Genomic DNA, 5,693 nt, shown 5'->3' on the forward strand with positions numbered 1-5,693 from the left:
AGAATATCAATATGACAGCTAACATATAGGAAATCCAAGGATAGTTGTATATAGGAAAAACTGGAGTGAGGACAGGCTGCAGGCTCTAACAATAGCCCTTAAGAGAGGCTGTAGAGATTTAGATAAGGGTGGGAGCTAGGTGAGTAGGCAGTACTTGCAAATTCATGGGAAATGAGAATGGGAGACTGTGTTGCAGAAAGTTGAATATGACTCTGATCTTTTGTCTAATATGTAAATCTTGATGTCCAATTATAGCCTATGAAAATGAAGAGGGGAGCTAAACAGAGAGGTAGAGAGATAGAGATAGAGACAGAGAGTGGAGACTTTAACCGTGGCAGGTTAGATTCTGTAGTATCTTGTAACTGAATTTTGAACTTTTGCTTCTATTGCTCCATTCTTTCTCCTTCTTTTGCTCTCTGCTACCATCACCTGGTCGATTGAAGGATTGGTTTGCCTATACTTCTGTGATGTAAACTTCAGCCAGCATCAACAAAACCTAACTAAAATAACCTAGTGTCCATTTGCAAATATCAATAAGATATAAGCAGGAGGGTAAGAATAATAGAGGGTTGAAAAGAAATCTCCAGGAATAGAACCTGCCTGCCAATAGCTGGTAGACTATTGAATCTGGATAATAGCTCAGAAGAAGCTAATAAGGTAGCCTAATTTAATAGATAAACATTTAGACTTGAAAACAAAACCTAAATTCATGGGGGCTGCTATAGGTGGCACATGGATAGAGCACTGAGCCTGGAGTCAGGAGTACCTGAGTTCAAATCCAGTCTCAGACACTGAATAGTTATTTAGCTGGGAGGAAGGAAGAGAGTTAATGTTAAAGCTTGGGTTTTTTTGCATATGGGGAGAAATGAAATAAAATATAAAAACAAATTAATAAATGGATGAATAAAGAAACAAATAAAGGAAAAAAAGAAAAAAGAACCCACAGAACACCTCCAGAAAGAGACTCCAGAATTCCAAGGAATATTGTTGCTAAATTCTAAATTTCTCAACTAAAAAGAGAAAATACTGCAAACAGCCAAAAAGAAACAATTTAAGTACCAAGGAAGCCTATCAGCTTCAACATCAAAGAATAGGATATGGTATTCTGAAGGGCAAAGGACCTTGGATTACAACCAAGATTTAACTACCCTGAAAAATTCAGTATATTCTTTCAGGGGAAAAGATGCATTTTCAATGAAATAGAGGACTTCCAAAAATTTCCTCATAAAAAAAGACCAGAATTGAACAGAACAATTGATTTTTCAAAAAAAATCTCACAAGCTGCAGAAAAAGGTAAATGGAAGAAAACCATTAGTCAAGGGCATTAAATTGTATACATTTATACAGGGGAAGATAATAACTCCTACTCTTGAAAATTATATTTCTCTTAGGATAGTTAAAAAAAACTTAAGAGAAGGTATGGGCATAGGATGATCATAAAAGTGTTTAATCATTAGCCAATACCATAGTTAATAAGGGTTGAATGTAATCACAGGGATTGTACTTAGAGGGGATGAGTGTAAATAAATCATGAAGAGATGTGGATTATGAGGGTTGTGCTTTCTATTGGAACAGAGAGAGGGAGAGTACTTAGAGGGTCTGTTCATAACTAAATCATGAAGTCATCCTACTTTACTAGATATTTCAATTAACAAGGATTGTGGTGCAAGAGAGATGGAGAGAAAGAATGTACTTGGAAGGGCTGGATATAAATACATAGATCATGAGGTGACTTGTCTTATTACATACTTTAATTAACAAGGGATGTAGTATAACAAGGGTTACAGTTGAAGTATTATTAAGGACCAAGGAAGAGAGTGTACCCAATACTGTGGTTGACTAGGATTGCAGTGATCTGGTTGGAGTACTATAGGGACAGAGGGAAAGAGTGTGCCTGATACTTTAAGGAAGAATGGAGTGTTATGGTTGGAGTGCTATAGGGACAGAGAGAGGGGGAGAGAGAGAGAGAGGGAGAGGGGGGAGGGAGGGAGGGAGAGAGAGAGAGAGAGAGAGAGAGAGGAGAGAGAAAGAGAGAGAGAGAGAGAGAGAGAGAAAGAGAGAGAGAGAAAGAGAGAGAGAGAATACTTTGATACTTCGGTTGGGAGGGTTATAGTGTTGTAGTCAGAGCACTATAGGGATGGAGGGAGAGAGTGTACTCAGAGGGCATGAATAGAACAAGAAGAGCTTTTGATTTGCTTGATGTTTTGGATATCATTAGAAGAACTGGGCTGGGAGGAGTATATAAATGGTTTCATGAAATGATTTTGCTTTGCATGATGTTTTGGCTCATAAGGATTAGGTAACTATGGAGGGTACTTACAAAAAAGATGTGGTTGAAAGTGACTATAATTTAATGTTATTTGTGATTCTTGAAGAGTAAATTTCTCTAATAGGAAAGAAGAGGGAAATATACTTAGTGACTGAGGCAATTTTGCTTATCAGTCAGTCAATCAACCCTTGACAATGGTACTTCTATCAGAAAAAAATAAAATGAGTTTATTTTGACAGAGAGGTTGTAGGTACAAGACAGGATTAAAACAATAAAAACATAAAAAGAATAATTAAACCAGAAGGCCTGGCATTAGAGGATTAAATGACACCACATAAAAAGGCACAAAGACTTATTATATAGAGGGAAAGAAGGGAGAGTGTAAAAACACTGAGAAAATTCTACTCTCAATAGTTTGGCACCAAAAAAGGGAATAACCTACATTCCCAACTGGGTTTTAAAAATCTATACTACACTGCAGGGAAGTAGAAGGGGAAGGGGAAAGATAGGAGAAGAAGGGATTGATAAAAGGGAAGGAGAAAATAAAAGTACAAGTAAAACTAAAGTTAAAATTAAAAAGAAAAGTTAAAGGGGAAAGGGAGAAAATCATTGATGAGGAGGGATAAAGGGAAAAGGAAAGACAAAAGTATAAATGGGGAGAGATAGCATGGAGGAAAATACAGTTAGTAATCTTAACTGAAAATGTGAATGGGATGAACTCTAACATAAAATGGAAGATAGCAGAATGAATTAAAAACCAGTGTCCTATAATATGTTGTTTGCAAGAAACATCTTTGAAGCAGAGAGGTTCACAGGGTAAAGATAAAAGGCTGGAAAAAATATATTATGCTTCAGCAAAGGTTTAAAAAATCAGGGGTATTAATCCTGACCTCAGGCAAAGTGAAAGCAAAAATATATCTCGTTAAAAGGGATAAGGAAGAAAACTACATCTTCATTGCACCATAGGCAATGAAATAATATCATTATTAAACATATATGCACAAAGTGGTATTTTTAGAGAAGTTTAACTGAATTACAGGGTGACATAGACAGCAAGACTATGAAGAGGGGACCTCAACCTCCCTCTCTCAGAATTAGATAAAACTAACCACAAAATAAACAAGAAAGAAGTTAAGGAGGTGAATAACCACAAAATAAACAAGAAAGAAGTTAAGGAAGTGAACAGAATCTTAGAAAATGGATATATTAGATCTTTGGAGAAAATTTAATGGGGATAGAAAGGAATATATTTTTTCTCTGCAGTACATGGCACCTATACCAAAAACTGACCATGTACTAGGGCATAAAAACCTTACAATTAAATACAGGAAGGCAGAAATATTAAAAGCATGCTTCTCCAATCATAATGCATATAATAAAGATCCATGGAAATACAAGCCAAAATTAATTGGAAATTAACTAGCCCAATTTTAAAGAATGAGTGAATCAAACAATAAATCATAGAAATAATAAACAATTTCACTCAAAACAATGACAACAATCGTACCAAAGTTTATAGAATGTAGTCAAAGCAGTTTTTAGGGGGGAAATGCTTATAAAGTAGAGAAATAGAAGAGCAAAGAAAAGTTGGGAAAAGAACAAATTTAAAATCCCCAATTAAATACAAGATTAAAAATTCTGAATATCAAAGGAGAAATTAGTAAAATTGAAAGCAAGAAAACCATTGATTTAATAAATAAAGCTAAGAGTTGGTTTTATGGAAAAAATAAAATAGTTAAACTTTTAGTTAATCTGATTTTAAAGAAAGAAGAAAACCAAATTACTAGTATCAAAAATGAAAAGGGTGAACTCACCACCAATGAAGATGAAAGTAAAGTGATAATTCAGAGCTATTTTGACAATTGTATGCCAATAAATTTGATAACCTGAGTGAAATAAATACTTACAAAAATATAAACTACTCAGATTAACAGGAGGAAACACTTATAACACTATTCCAGAAAAGAAATTGATAAAACTATCAATAAACGACGTAAGAAAAAATCACCAGGTCCAGATGGATTTACAAGAGAATTCTACCAAATGTTTAAGGAACAATTCCAATTCTATGTAAATCATTCTTTAAAAAAATAGGAGTTATGCCAAATTCCTTTTATAACACCAATGTGGTAATGATACCTAAGCCAGGAAAAACCAAAACAGACAGAACATTATAGATCAATTTCCCTAATCAACATTGATATGAAAATCTTAAATAAAATTTGAGCAAACTTATTACTAGATAATACACCATGTTCAGGTAAAATTTATACCAGGCAGGCAGGTGTAGTTCAATAGAAAAACAATCAAGTCGGTTGTGCCCGGCCTCGGCGCCTGAGCTCCGTCTGCCAAAGCCGGTCGGAGTGGCCTCGGGAGGGTCTGAGCCGTGCCTAGGCCGTCGGGACTGAGGCGGAGCCGGGGCAGGCTGCGGCAGGAAGCGGCCGCCAAGAGCAGACGTGAAGGGCTGGCAGAGGAATCAGCAGCATGTCTTCAAAAAGCCCTAAACCATCTTAAAGAAATCTGGGAAATAATTGGAATTCCAGAGGACCAGAAGCTCCAGAGGACGGAGCTTGTCAAAGAAGCACATAAAGGCTCTATTGGACATGATGATTGCAGAAGAAGAGAGTCTAAAGCAGAGGCTCTTAAAAAGTATCAGCTTTTGTCGAAAAGAGCTTGATGCCCTGTGCGGGGAATTAAGCCTGGAAGCCTTTGAAGAGAAAGAGAGCACCATCTTACAGCTAGAAAAGGGTTTGCGCACTCAGGCTGAAGTCATGCTCAGGAATAAGGAGGAGAGAATGCAAGAATTGAAGCTGCTTCAAGAACAAGACCAAGACTTTTGTGAGATTCTTTGTATGACGCCCTATAGCATTGATGCTCCTTGTGTCCCCAGCTTGGAGCAGCTGGACCAGTTCAGGCAGCACCTGAAGGCTCTGGCTGAAACGAAGGCAAGCAGACAGGAGGAACTGATCAGCACACAGAGGCAAATCATACTCTGCATGGAAGAACTGGACCACACCCCCGACCCCAGCTTTGAGAGAGATGTGGTGTGTGAAGAGGAAGATGCATTCTGCCCGTCACTGGAGAACATAGCTGTGCTCCAAACGCTACTCCGACAGCTGGAAATGCTGGAAATGCAGAAAGGTCAGAATGAAGCCCGTGTGAGGGCCTGCGATCTGGAATCAGAGAACTCTGGGACCAGTTCCAGATACCCCCTGAGGAGAGAGAAGCGCTGGCCATGTTCATGACCGTGTCAAAGGCTAATATAAGGAAAGCGCTGCAATCAGAAGTGGATCGATTGGACGAGCTAAAGAGGCAGAACATGAAAAAAGTGGTTGAAGCAATCGGCGTGGAACTGGCTCTCTATTGGGAAAAGTGCTTCTATAGTGCTTCTATAGCCAGGAAAAGCCTTTACTCCCTATTTTGA

The 5,693-nt window shown here is 37.7% G+C and overlaps 1 pseudogene; it reads left to right on the forward strand.

Annotated features, from left to right (window-relative positions):
- Positions 1-4,739: 4,739 nt before the first annotated feature.
- LOC141511872 (protein regulator of cytokinesis 1 pseudogene) lies at positions 4,740-5,693 on the forward strand (annotated as a pseudogene).

Source organism: Macrotis lagotis, chromosome 2, assembly GCF_037893015.1.
Source record: "Macrotis lagotis isolate mMagLag1 chromosome 2, bilby.v1.9.chrom.fasta, whole genome shotgun sequence".
Classification (NCBI taxonomy): Eukaryota; Metazoa; Chordata; class Mammalia; order Peramelemorphia; family Peramelidae; genus Macrotis; species Macrotis lagotis.